The following is a 15,930-nucleotide window of genomic DNA, read 5'->3' as shown; positions in this document are numbered from 1 at the left end:
GCCCGGAACAGCGTGAGAACTGTTGTTCCTGGCTTGTTGGTACTGTCCACATGGGGCTGCAAGTGATAAGCGATAGCGATTAACGTTTCTTATAAAAAGCATACATTCTTATTAAAAAAACATGGTACCTACATAATCGCTGATATGTAGTACATATACTGTACATACGATTTAAATTGTACTCACAGAATCGAAGACGAGTGGTCATAACGCCGTGGCTTGCGTGGGCGACGGTCGCGCGATGGTCGCGCGACGGCGATGCGACGCATACGAAATCAAACCTTATCGATATCGATATGGAAGTACCTATGAGACGCGACGGTGACGGTCGCGCGACCATCGCCCACGCAAGACACGGCGTAACCACTAGTTTTAAAAATGCTAGCCGACCTTTTTCAAAATAGCATTACGTCGTTTCCTACAGAATTTCGAACGGCGAATTCATGCGTTCAAAATTCAAAAATCGATCCCCAGTTGCATTTGTCCCCCAGTTGAAATCAACCCGCTGTACCTTATGTCATTTGGCTACTTTGTGAGATAATGTACTATACCGCCATTCTCTTATCCCTTTGCCCGCCGGCGTGTTTGCTCCCCGCGTTGACTTAAGGCCAGCGACCCTTCCGGCTCCGTCCGCTAATACCCACCACTAATATTTTGAGAGGGGACATTCTTGAGCTCTCTGAGGCTGACAAATGTCTAGACCAGACAGTACCTTTTTTAGTCATCATTCTTGTAGGGTTAGTGGGCTGTCAACTGTCAAATTCCATATAAAATGGTGGGTTAACCTCGGGTTAACCCACCATTTTCGGTGGTGCGACCCTTAGTTGCCAAGAGTGGCACTGAAACGAGTCGTTTCATGTACTCTGCCTACCCCTTTATGAGATACAGGCGTGATTTTATGTATGTAGAAATTAAATAAAACATGTTTGTCTTGATGTGATTTGAAACGACTGGATTTTTTACTTTTAAATTTAATCTAAATCTCAAATTACTTCACTAAATACCTACCATAATCTCTGTATTCTAAAATGGTAGAAGCTCTTAATTCTTTTTTAAATGAGAGCGCAACTATGGCGGCGGCGGCAAAGTTCTACATACAAGCACTAGCATGAGAAATATCAAGAATATCAAGAAATAAGAGAAATAGTTGAGACCTATTAAGTCTTTTCAAGCGACATTGTGGTCTATAATTCTATCATTTAAGTTGTGAGGTGCGAAAAACTTCCTTTATGTCTCAAAGGAATCCTGATTAAAAGTATTACCCCGGTCAAAGAAGACCGCATGACAGCATAGATTATATATAAGATCATACCATCCCGTACATTAAAATGCGACCGTCTAAGAACGCGCATCCCATACACTACACCACACATAGATGGCGCCCCTTTATTTATGTATACTAAGAATCGTACCTCAATTTTTTAGCGCCACCTATTAAATACTATAATTACACTGATGATGCCTACATTTTTTTTTCAAATTGTGTGTTGACGTGATATCATGTTTTCAAAATAAAGAAATATGTCATTTGTTCTTTAAAAAATAAAAACACGCGAAAATATTTGGGGAAAATATGATTTTGGCCACTTCCAGGCGCTGTGAACAGCGCCATCTATATTCTGTCAAACAAGTCTGTCATTAAATAAGAACTAAGAAAACTATAGGTATCCTTTTCTCTAGCATCCTAAAGAAAAGGATGCATATAGTTTTCTTTGTTCTTATTTACTGACAGACTTGTTTGACAGAGTATAGTTTATTTATTTATTTATTTAAACTTTATTGCACAGTAAAAATATACAGTTACAAAAGGCGGACTTAATGCTACATGGCATTCTCTAAAACCTTTATAGCTAAAAGGCCTATATATTTCAGGGGTATGTTTTTTTGTATGGGTTTTGTCAGTCCAGCATTAAATCTTTCTTGCCCTATAGTGACATAACTAATATATTATTAAATAAAAGACTATGACTGGAGTACTCTTTGACTAAAGTTGGTTGGAACTAGCAAGTACCAAGCATTTAACAGTGGGTCGAAAAACTCATACTATATTTAAACCTCGTTATTCGCAACGGGAGTCCCGGCGGAATGATAATGCCAGGGACCAGTGTGGACACAGTACAGTTATATTAGCAGTACATACATACATACATACATACATACATATATACATACATACATACATACATACATACATACATACATACATACAATCACGCCTGTTTCCCAGAGGGGTAGGCAGAGATCACGGATTTCCATTTAACAAACCACTTTTGCTTTACACACTTTCATAACGTTTCTCATACACGCTCGCCGGTTTCGAGTACTTTTGACCTGGCCTTTTTGCAATATTTCCCCGATTTGAACAAGAAAAGTTCGCCTAGGTCTTCCACTTCCAACTGACCCTTCCACTCTTTTAGCAGTACAGTCTGGCAAAAAAGCGATATTTAAGGGCCACTTGCAGCACCTGCTTAAAACAAGGTTAGTGGGCTGTCAACTGTCAAATTCCATATAAAATGGTGCGTTAACCTCAGGTTAACCCTCCATTTTCGGTGGTGTAAGTGACCAATAATGGCAACATTGTAGTGTCTTCCTTTCCAAATCAATACATGTGTGACAAAACGAGACAACGCTACGATGTTGCCGCTTTTTAATTTCTACCTACCCTTTTTTTCTAACTGTACTTTGACATTTATTTTTGCACTGACAATAGACATTGATTTTTGTGAGGTAGCTATGTAAACTTACGAGATATATACTTCAGGTTCAGCCCTTATTCTATTTTTCTAAAAGCATTATTAAATTTCATCTTTTGTGCGCAACTTAGAAAAACTATTTGAGTTTGGCAAGAAAATTAGCTGGCTGGTTAGCTGGTAGAGAATGCCTTTTAGTATTTAGTTCGCCTTTTGTACTGTGCAATAAAGTTTAAATAAATAAATAAAATTATTGTATTTGATGATATAGGTTATTGCTTTTATGGAACCCTCCGACAGCCCACATAAAACTAATTTCAAACACAATTACGTAGTCAAAATACTGTTTACCCCTAACCGTACCATCGCAGTCGTGTTGCAAAAACCTATCGGCTATGTAATTATATCGGAGATTTTCAACTATGTTGGAAGGATCAATTGGCATAAGCGGTTCGCGGTAGGCGATAATTGGCATGGAAACGAAATGCCAATCATTAAAATGCCAGTAAGATTGTCAAGCTGCCCAAAATATGTAGATCTCTGGAAACTATAACTAGTTTAGATATCACGTTTCTTGGTAATCTGGGTGAATAAATATGAAAATTATTATATTTTAAATGTCAAACAACTTATATTTTACTAAATGTGAGTAAACTTAAGTCTGTTTTGATGTTAAATGGATCATATCGTGCGCGTACGCAGCTGAACTATCAGTATTGTCATTTTGGATTTGTTAAGTAGGTAGTATGTAGGGTAGGGCACTGTTCGACGACCGGTCTGGCTCAGTCGGTAGTGACCCTGCCTGCTAAGCTGCGGTCCTGGGTTCGAATCCCGGTAAGGGCATTTATTTGTGTGATGAGCATAGATATTTGTTTCTGAGTCATGGATGTATTCTATGTATATACGACGTATTTATCTATTTAAGTATGTATATCGTCGCTTAGCATCCATAGTACAAGCTTTGCTTAGTTTGGGGCTAAGTTGATCTGTGCAAAGTGTCCCCAATATTTATTTATTCATGTTATGTACCTCGTAATCAAATCAACCCTTAGTGTAAGGCCGTTTTCACATTATCCGATATCGGATGTCGGACCGATATCCCGTATATTTACGCCACCATCTTTGATTTTTTCCTTTGAAATCCGTCCTACTATCGGATAAACAACCTAACGTACCGTAGGTGTAAACAACCTACGTGCATACATACCTAATGTAGATTGTAGCATAGGATATGACTGGACGTGTCCTCCAAATTCAAGTGTTAGTGGTTAGTTTTGTATAACTGATGGTGCATGTTAATGAATAGTTATAAGTACTTAATATAAGAGTGCATAACCTCGCCGTTAAACTTTGGTTTGGCGAAATTGTAGCAGTAAGCATCTTTGTAGTGTTATTAGAAAAAAAAAAATCCTATATCGGATCGGATAATGTGAAAACGCACTAAGGCCGCGATGCGTTCGCCGTGGCGTGCAGCTGTGCGGGCGAGCGTGCGTACTGCGTACATTCTGTGCAGCGTCGATTCAGGACACTTTGAAGTACGAGCTTCAATTGTTTTACATGCTCCTCCTTGACTATCCTCATTGACATCAGCTGCCGCTCCGTTGGTGGGGTGAGAAGCCTGTAACACACAAAAAATCGCCTAGTTACAATATCGAACGCTTCGAATTATTGATAAAATAATTATGTCGAATTACGTACCTACTAAATACGTTTGGACAAAATGTTACAAGGTGGACTGATGACCTGGTGAAGGTCACAGGAGTCCGCTGGGTGCGGGTGGCGCAGGACAGGTCATCGTGGGAATCTTTGGGGGAGGCCTATGTCCAGCAGTGGACGTCTTTCGGCTGATATGATGATGATGATGATGAAATACGTTTACCATTGTGGGCCCCCTATGGTTTGGCGCCTAGAGTGGCCGCTCCATTTGCTCTACCCTAGATCCGGCCCTGATCTCTGTACAGGTTTCTGTATTAAACTAAGTAGAAAATTATAACTGAAAGATACTAAAGGGGTGCCATTGCATTAGCATTTGAAACTTAATACGGTCTGTACATGCAATAATGTGTACAGTCATGTACAGAAATCTACACACAAATACAGGGTGATTTAAAAGGACTGTTCAAACTTTGCAAAGTGACTGAGGTCATAATGAACAATTTTTATTATGGGACCAATGTTGATATCGCAAAAAAAATTGGCTGTTTCATACATTTCGACTGTCATGATGCCGCTCATTTCTATGGAACACCCAAAGTTTTTTTTGCGATTTCAGCATTGGTCCCATAATAAAAGTTGTTCATTATGACCTCAAAAGTTACTATGCAAACTTTGAACGGTTCTTTTTAAATAACCCCAAAACAAAATATAATAAACAGACATAATATGTAATTGAGCCTATATATACGTCCCACTGTTGGGCGCAGATCTCTGAGAGAGCTCGGGCTATAATCCCCACGATAGCCCAATGCGTATTAGGGACTTCTCATTACACCTTTAAATACGTTCAGAAGTATGCAAAACCAGCATACTCGCGACATTATCCTTTACCGAAAAGCTGAAGATGAATGCTTTTACCCGGATTCGAAGCTAGGACCGCGGCTTAGCAGGCAAGGTCACCGCGCTAAGTCAGACCAGGTGGCTGCTTAGAAATGAGCAGACTATATTCTTGGACTAGTTTGCAGTTTTGTAATTTTAATTCTAATTAATTTATGTTTTGACTAATTATATTGTATATAATTGTGTTTTATTACTGTAAATGATTTACTTATGTACATTAATTTTACTTTGTTGTAAATTAATGTATAATTTATGACCTGTAAATTGGCTTTATAAAAGAAATGACTATGACTATGACTAGTAAACGTGTAGATGAAATTGTATATATTTATTTCCTTTAAAGGTACATATCAACTTGAAGAATCAAATGCTATAAATCATATTTCAGTCAACACAATACTTACTACTCATATAAACTTACATGCTAAAACTTTTACCTAAATAAAACCACGCCTCATCCCAGGCGCAAAGGTGCCCGCTTGCAGCATTTCCACGAATTGCGATGGATAACCTCTGCACCAGAAATGACCCGGAGCACAGAATATTTAATAGTACAAGTACAGAAGGCTCACTCCTTTGATGTTTACAAAATGCCGCCATTCTAAATTTTTACCTACATTAACAAACGGACCTCACGCGAGCAGCCGACATTGAATTCACCACTGAATGGGCCGCGAACTCGCGGCCGCCGGTATGTACTTGTAGCGCGGCTATAGAATCGCGGAGTGAGCCGCCCCTGCCAGGAGCCTGGATAACTGGCGAGGTTGGTGTCAACTGGATCCCAACCTCTTTAAAAAGTTCACCAACAACCAGTCGTCTCAACCGCCTGCGCATGAAATCGAACAAGACTGTATTTATAAATATTTCAAGTATTTAAAATTCATCATTTGCGATTCTAATGAAATTGATATTGAAATCAAAAATCAATGTACATCTAAAGTATAGAGATCGTTTAGAAATCTTGTTGAATGGACTAGTTCACTTTGTCTAATATTACTTACCTTTAAGATATTTTAAGTACAGGGTGTCCAGGAATTACGAGTATACCGCGCAGTTTTGGTAAATACATATTATACAGCGTGTGTATTCCATACGAGCGAATATCTTAATAACGATTAGTATCCGACCTAAGGAGCCTAACTACATGTTTTTGATAGATGTAATTTTTTTTTCATACATAATAATTCAGCACGCAATGTATTATGTACACATCAATTAGCGTACCTACCTAAACGTCATTACGACATGATGTTTATGCCTAGCATGACAAATACATGCATGATTGGCCGAACATTGCCTTAAACCGAGAAGCGTGGAAGAAAGAGAGGGAGGCCTTTGCCCAGCAGTGGGACACAACAGGCTAACAAATAAATAAATAAATGACAAATACGAACGTTTCCGGAGAAATACGAAGGAAATCCTTTTCGCACTACATCTTTACTGTTATTTAAAGGGTTAAACCACTTGACAGTACCAACATAAACTAAGCTACCGAATCTCGATGTTGGCCATATTGGTGACGGTTAGTGATAGACAACTCAATGTACGTCAGTCTGTGGAGCCCTTTGTGGATCAATCTTGAGCTCTGTACAGGCCAGATCTGATAGTATGTTGATGTGTTTAGGTAACAGGTGGTACTACAATCGGCATGGTCAAATGCAGGTATATAGAAACATACAGTGTGTAAGTCTTATACGGGTGATGGATTAAAATTGACATTGAATTCATTAGTGTTATCATTAATGGTAGGACATGTTTTTAAGTTACTCTTAATTTTCACCCCAAAAATAATTTTAGGTAAGGTGCAGCGGGGCAAATCTCGACTGGGGGACAAATGTGACTGGTCCATTTTGTCCATGTTTTACAATTTTTGCATTATTAAATAGAGTGTCCACCGGTTATATATGGTAGGCGTGTTCAGTGGATACATGTATAACTCAACATCATAGTGTAATCATGGAAAAAATGGATCAGTTACAATTGTCCCCCAGTCGGGATTTGCCCCACTGTACGTACCTTACCTGAATTTTTCATCAGTAATCGACACGAGTTACGAATTTCCTCTGTGTATCGTAACGTCATTTTACAGTTCACATTGACATTTCAATTTATAACATAATTGCATAATGAGCTCATTATCTAACTAGTGCGGTAATATATCGTCATATTTATCTATTTATTTAAACTTTATTGCACAGAAATACACAAAAATGTACAAATGGCGGACTTAATGCCAAAGGGATTCTCTACCAGTCAACCATAGGGCCAAACAGAGATTCAATACAAATGTACCTAAATGTACATATGTACCTAATTTAAAAATACCTACATTATCCGGAGCCTTGCATGAGTTGCAATAACAGAACTTTATTTATATAGAAGAAACAAGTTCATCTATTTGTATAGGGGCCGAGCGTGTCAAATTTTGTACTGAAGTTGTTTCGTGTTTTAAATATGTCTCAATTGTTTAATTTTTGTATAATCGATGGAATCAGTTGTTTTAATCTTGCCTGTAATTTCCCGCAACATATGTCTCGTAGAGCTCTTCGAGTTTTGATTTTTGGTGTGGGTTGTTATATAATTTTTGTGTTGTTGCAATTGAATATCACGTAACGAGGCATTTTTATTCGCGGATGTTTTTTACCATAATTTTTGATTGACTTTTTTTAACTTACAAAAATTGACGCCCGAAAGCTGCAAGCTGCGATTAAAGACGGACAACTCAGTGGATTTCACTGAGTTCATTTGACACGCTAAGTAGATACGTTTGCTTGATCTATGGTATATATGACATCTGTGGTTGCAATACTTGCAATGCATATTACGTAGGTACTTTGAAGCGAAAATGGGATCATTATTGGTCTGATCTTCTTTTGACACGAATTCGTTCCAAAATGATTGTGGAAGTTGAAAATGGTAATGATTTCGACGTAAATGCACGGAGAATTGGAAATATTCGCTGCATTTTCTATTTAGTACCTATGGAACGCGATTAAGGTACAGTCAACCAATTGGAACCCTAGGCCACTATAGAACTATGTCATAGTGACGTTATAAATCAGATTGTAAGAAATCTCTTACCGCTTGTCATTTTGACATAGTTGTAGAGTGGCCTAGGGTTCCAAGTTCCAATTGGTTGACTGTACATATCTAGTCTTGCATTATTTCTGAGTCTTTTCCAAGAAATAAAACTATGGAAATGGATTATATCGCGCAAAGCTTTACTAGGACAAAAAATTACATAATTATCCGTGACGTTTTCAAATTTAAACGTCTTTAAAAGTTAAAAACCTTAGGTAGAAGCTTAGTTCAGTATTTTTCATATACGTTTGTGAGAGACGGAAAACGAGCAGACGACCATAGCCCATTCCTCAAAACTGAAAGTTACAAGTTACAAGCGGAAGTCTTTTTCCAACTTGTAGTATTAAACATTGACTACCACTTGTAACTTGTAGCTTCAAGAAATGGCTTGTAACTTGTAACATTCAGCTTTGAGAAATGGGCCCCTGTCTGATAATAAACGGTAATCCTCGCCCATGGGCATTGGAACCATATAAATGCCCGCTTCTTGAAGAACCCCATAGCGCAACAGAAATACCTCAGTCATCATCCTCTTTGCGTTATCCCGGCATTTGCCACGGCTCAATGGGAGGCTGGGGTTCGCTTTGACAACTAATTCCAAGGTTTGGCGTAGGCACTAGTTTTTACGAAAGCGACTGACATCTGACCTTCCAACCTGAAGGGTAAACTAGACCTTATTGGAATTATTCCGGTTTCCTCACGATGTTTTCCTTCACCGAAAAGTGACTGGCAAATATCAAATGACATTTCGCACATAAATTCCGAAAAACTCATTGGTGCGAGCCGGGGTTCGAACCCGCGACCTCCGGAACGAAAGTCGCACGTACTTACCGCTAGGCTACCCGCGCTTAGTCATATAAATAACTAACTTACCTAAAATTGACATCCTTATTTCGAAAGTCTTACGCGCGGCGCGAAGCACCGTATCGTATCGACATCAAAACTATATCATATTTTGTTCCGAATAACTCCCAATTTTGTGTTATCGTCCTACATTTTTGTATAGTATCCATATTTTATATTTAAGTGTCTATTATGAGGAAATGCAACCAATATACGATTGTATATTGTAATAACATGAGGCCCTGATGGTTGATGATTACAACGGTGTCAGTGACACTCGAGGTCGAAAGTGGGTTAAAATTGTTTTTTAAGTTTATGCAACTTTATGTGGACATTTAAGCGGTAAAGTAAACGATTTATTGCCAGTCACCTACCACTTGTTTCATTCGTGTGATGGTGTGATAGAAGATTAGGCAAAATATATATCATTTTTTAACAGACTTCAAAAAAGGAGGAGGTTCTCAATTCGACTGAATGTTTTTTTTTTTTTGTATGTATGTTACTCGATATCTCCGAGAATCGTGGACCGATTTTCAAAATTATTTTTTTGATCGAACAGGTATAACCCCGAGATGGTCCCATTGGCACCAAGTCGGGGTCTGATGATGGGATCTTGGAGAAATCGAGGGAACTCTTCAAATGTTATAGGCACATGTAATGTTTTTAGTGTATTTTTCAAAGGTACACCAGTATTTACGCCTGATGGTAATAATTTTATGTGACTGAGCTGATGATGGAAGGTCAACTCCTCAATGGTTAGGAGTTAAAGGATAATTCTTTCACTACTGTAGGTACATATATTCGGACTGATACATATAATATCACTAGAAACCACTAAAAATCAACAAATAAATTAACTTTTTAACAAAAAATAAAACCGCCTTCAAAAAAAGCGTGTTACAAAACACGGAGAAACTAAAAAGCCAAAAATAATAAACCTTCGAATTCAGATTTCTTATCGGATTGCAATAATCTAAACATCCAAATTATAAACAAATCAATTATTTTTGGAGTCGGGGCCAGCCTGCGTATGGTTGGGTGGGGCAAACAGGAAATAGCAAGGCGACGAACAAGTCTGGTCTCCGACGCCAAACGAAAGCGATACGCCGCTGACTCTGTCGCGCCAATACGCAAGCGCGATAGAGATAGATATCTACTAGCGCTTCGTTTCGTGAGCGTTTCGTGAGCGATTGTGCCATTCGGCTACCCACCCAGGCCTTCGTCACTCGCTCGCGGTCGCGCTTTAAGTACCTACCCGCTAGCCGTTCATTCGAATGAACAAGTGGCCGAGGGGCGCCACGCGCCCGCCTGTGTAGTCGCGTGGCACGTACCTACTATTCTTCTGAGTTTTACCAGGGGCGGCTCACTCTGCGATTCTATCGCCGCGCTACAAGTACATGCGGGCGGCCGCGAGTTCGCGGCCTAATCAGGGGTGGCTCGCATTCCCACGGAACGCACGTTCGCACTTTCTATTGTTACTATACGTCGCGAGTTTTTTTAAAGGTTCACATGCGATATCCGCGGGTGGAATGTCTAATAATGCTTAGTTAAATAAACATCATGAATAAAATAGGACAATCTTACACTTTCTACTATCGATTAAGTAATTTATGTCCCACGGAAACGTTCAATAAGGCTTGTAACGTTGGGACTTAAACAAAAATAATATAAATACTGTATATATACCTAGAAAGGACCCAAGACTTGAATATAATTGAATAGGTATTAATTTTTTTTAATCCGTAGTCAACCCTATCGTCCGACGCTGCGCACGTGCGGCTCGTTTCTTTGTAATAATTTTGTAGGCATTTAAAAAGGCGGCATTTCGTGAACATCAAAGCAGTGGGCCTTCTGTACTTGTACTATTATGTATTCTGTGGTTTTACGTAGTAACTTATTAGTATTAGTAAAATAAAGCGTAGGTATTTGTCGTTTTGCGGGCAAGTGAAGGTTCTGTTACGTTAGTAACTTATTAATAATCTGGGACGAAACGCCGCGAAAGGTAGTCTCAGTCGCGCCAATGCGCAAGAGCGATAGAGATAGACGAGGGTTTCGTAAGCGTTTGTGTATTCGGCTTCGACTTCGTACGATACACATGCGAAAAGGAAATTCGAAACGAGTGGCGATAAATTAAAACACGATCGAAGGGAGTGTTTTAAATCGACACGAGCTACTTTTTTCGCACTTGTGTCGTAATGTACTATTTAAGTTCATTTTAACGTAGGTCACTAGTAGGTAATTGTAATTGACAGTTTTTACAACGTAGTTAAATGTAAACTAGCCCACACAAAGGCTTCCATTAATTAACACAAAGTGAAAAATTACGATAGTATCCATATTCCATACCAAGTAATATTATAAATGGGAAAGAGTGTATGTTTGTCTGTTTGTCCGTCTTTCACGGCAAAACGAAGCTACAAATGACGTGTTTTTTAAGTTAATATACTTAGTTGAAGGGATTGAGACTGACATAAGCTACTTTCTAAGCCCCCACTTCCCTAAAATGCAGTGTGAAAGTTTGTATGGAACATTCCACAATTTTCGAATTTAACGCGAGCGAAGCCGGGGGCAAAAGTTAGTTAAAAATAAAAAAGGTTGACGTTCCATGCTGCATGCAATGGACGGTGTAGTGAAAACTTTTTAATAATTGAGGCGCGTTTATACAAAATATCTGTCAGAGCCAGGGGTGCTCAGGTGAGGGCACAAATCGCGCAGGTAGAAATATACCCCTTTCTACTCAGGGGTTGACAACAATGACAACTGGCATAGGAGGGTGACATACATATTGCTCACTTATACATACCTGTATGCTCACTCATATATTATTTTTTATCTTGTATTTTCTCTACTTGAGTGAAATATAAAATTTAATTTTTTGAGAAAATAAATTTCTTTAACCAAATTGGAAATGCTGCTTTCGCTTCGTAAATTATTTACAGTATGTGTCCATTTTGCCTTATAATAGGCACTTAGGCACATAGTACCTACTTATTGTTTCATTTATTTATGTACCTAATTCTAATAAGATCAGACGAGGTAAAATAAAAGAGGTAATTTGATGCCTAGTAATAAATACGTTCTTTGATAGTTATATTATTAATTTTTACACTATAAATACTTTATTTTTACTATAAATATTTTACACTATATAAAACATTTATTATTAATAATATTTCTGTTTATTTTCTCTAAAACTATTATTTTAGCCTTAGTTTTTTTATCTCATCTCACCGTAAATGTATGTATAATAAGAAAACCTAATAAATTCACTGCTTATCATATTTAAATAAGTCTTCCAGATAACTTAAATAAATTGAAAATAAACATTTTTTTTTACATATTTTTTGCTACACTATACAGCTGCTGCGTTAGAAACATAAACTGCCACAGTCATCAACATTATTTTACACGAAAACTATAATGGAAGAGACGTAAGACAAAATGACAAGCAGTATGAGATTTCTTACAATAATTATGATTTATAACGTCTCTATGACATAGTTCTACAGTGGTCTAGGGTTCCAATTGGTTGACTGTACCTTCTGTAATAAGACGTACATTCACAAACTCAAGTTATTAATAATACCCGAAACGAAAAGGTTCCGCGTCCCTGCGTTTTTTCGTCGCCACACGAGTTCACTATTTTCGTGTAGGTTCGTTTTTTTATCACTAAATTATGGTATAGAACGAACGAACATTCCCCGTGATTTAAATGAGAGGGCGGCAGATTTTGGTGTGAGATAGCTTTTTTACTTCTCCTGACACAGTGTCGTCTAGTACGGGCAACCTCGAAACATTTAGGGACATTAATACCAAGGTACAAATAGCATACAATCACGCCTGTATGCCATAAAGGAGTAAGTAGAGCAAATGAAACTACTCAAGTTTCAGTGCCACTCTTGGAGTTGAATGAAATCGAAAGGTTGCCAGCCTCTCACCTACACCGCAATTTAACCCATATCCCACAGTCGACTTCTACGACCCCCACGGGAAGAGGGGGTGATGAATTTCCTAACCCGTCTCCATATATATTTGTCAATTGAAATTGAAATTAATTTCCATAGAGTACCTAGTCTGTTCATTTTCTTTGATGAATACTTTTGCATGTTAAATTGTATCTTGTTATTTAATGCATGTTAATTATAAGATGTAATGTTTTGAAAAGAAGTTGCCCGCCGAGTTTCTTGCCGGTCCCATAGATACCCCCTCCCAACTGAGGGGGGACTGAAATCTTCTCGAGGCTAAGGCGTAGGGTTAGAGCCGGCGTAGCTTTATTTGACGTTCATATGCGCATTGTAATATGCCTACTTGAAAAATAAATATTTCATTTTCATTTTTCATTTTAAATTTTCCTCTAACAGCTCTCGATTTACAAACCGCGATTATGAAACTGAGGCTGGAGAATTTACTGGGATATGCAAGTTTTACGTAAGCCTTCACCACACCTCGGACACTGGCGATCAATTATATGAAAGAAGCGCGTTCCTAGCACATAGTCTAAGCTCGTGTAGGTGAACGCGTACTATGTTTGTATGAGTGAAATATGACAGGTCGACTGTTCGTGTTTTTGACAGGCGGTAACTGTGAGGTAACCGAGAGGGGATGGGCGGCACTTTCAGCGGGGAGCGGGAGTGCCCATACTGTACGATAGTACTCTTTATTATATTGTGCCTACACTTCACAATATTTTTTGATCTAGTAGCATAGAGGAATAAGTAAGGGAAGAATTGTAACTCCATATATCAGTAAATGCGGGTTATTTGTAGTGACATCTAGCGACAATCACGCGTCAAATAGCGTAAATTATCAGTACTCTACTCGATACTAGGTGTTAACAGTGTCTCGTCTGCCAAAAATGTAATATTAGATTAGTTTACAACTTATATTACAAGCAGGAATTGAAAACAGAATACTTATTAATGCTATTTTAATATTAGCTAAAAATTGGTTAGCATTAAACTCTTCGTTTGTCGCGACATCTATTGACAAGTAGCGGTACTGATAAATTACGCTATTTCACGCGTGATTGTCGCTAGATGTCACTACAAATAACCCGCATTTACTGATGTATGGAGTTCCCTTACTTATTCCTCTATGCTAGTAGTGAATAATTTTCTAGAAGTCTACTGAAAATGTCCTCCATCCAAGTGGGCAGTGTGTCAGATAATAGAGCAGGTTATTTTAGATAGAGCTATTGCCCGACGGGTCAGTGGGTGAGATGCACGGGACGCATTCTTAAACAAAACGACGGTTAATTTTGAAAACATATGGTGTTCCATATGAATACATCTTAAATATATAAAAGAAGATACTGACAGACTGACTGACAGACATACTCGTATCAACGCACAGCCGAAGCTGCTGGTCCTAGAGTTCCCATATTTGGCACGTAGGTTCCTTATCGGGATGGCGCTAGACGTAGTCGTATTTGAATGTGCAGCCATGACGAGTCTGACCCGATAATATTGTGTAATAATGTCTGTTAAGTATAAATGTTTGTTGTCTTTTGTATACTTTCTTTTGACTCAAACTACTCAAACTTAACTACCGTCCGTAAACTGACTTTACAGACAACCAATTTTTTTGCTATTTTTTATTTTTATTAATGTATTCTTCAATTGTTACCTATCGTGATTGTTTTCACCAAATGGCCTCATCGGAAGACCAGCGCTGGAAGTCGCCAGCAACATGCTGAGATGAGACCATTTCGTGGCACTTTCCTCTGCCCTTTTGTGTGTATGTATGATTACTTGTTTGTGTGTCGGTAATTTTAGTGTAAGTATATTATATTGTTATCGTCGTTGTTAAGTGCTTACGAATAAAAATATTTCTATTCTATTCTATTATAAGGTGTTGAAGAGCACTAAGAAAGGATTTTTCAAAATTCACTTCCTAAAGGGTGAAAAGGGGGTCCAAAGTTTGTATGGGAAAGCAAGATTACGTACGCAGGCGAAGCTGCGGGATAAAGCTAGTCTATAAATAAATAATTGAGCCTCTATACGTCCCACTGTTGGGCACATACCTCCTCTCATACAACGCTAGGGTGCGTATCGAGCGATATAACTTTTTTTGATATATTTTTAGTCGTTATAACGATCATTTGATATAATTATTGAATCATGTTCGATTCCAGCCTCAGGCACCAGAGGACTTGGTCACTTTTTCTTTCATATGTGTAATTTATTTCGGTTTTAATTTATATACATAGTAGTGTGACTACTTTAAGACAGCACAAGTTGAAATATTTTCAATAGATTATAATTTAACTTGTGTTCATTAGAATTGTATAATTCTTATTTAATATAATGATCATTTTTTAGAAAAACATTTATTATAACATACTTTTACTATAATGCTTATTTCCGATAATAAGTAAATTGTATAACACAAATTAATTAATTCTAAAGCACAGTGAGAATAAAAAAAGTTGTACAATAAATTAGATCCATCATTTACCAGAAAAGTAGATTAGCTTAGAACTGTGCCCCCTACACACAACGCGCTGCATCCAGAAAAATAGGTTAGGTTAGGTTAGAACTGTGACCCTTAAACACATCTACTGTCAGAAAAGTAGGTTAGGTTAGGTTAGAACTGTGATCCCTGAAAAAAAGAATAAAATTAATTCATGAAATGTTTTATACTGTTTGCTAGTTATATTATACTAGTCGTATATCAATAGATAGTTATACCATATAGCGGTTATTATAAATAAATGTTATACGAAATAATGATTATACAAAATAAAAGTAGATCTTTTGTG

This window comes from Leguminivora glycinivorella, chromosome 12 (genome assembly GCF_023078275.1).
Source record: "Leguminivora glycinivorella isolate SPB_JAAS2020 chromosome 12, LegGlyc_1.1, whole genome shotgun sequence".
NCBI lineage: Eukaryota > Metazoa > Arthropoda > Insecta > Lepidoptera > Tortricidae > Leguminivora > Leguminivora glycinivorella.
The sequence above is the reverse complement of the archived record's forward strand: the minus strand, read 5'-3'. Positions refer to the sequence as shown.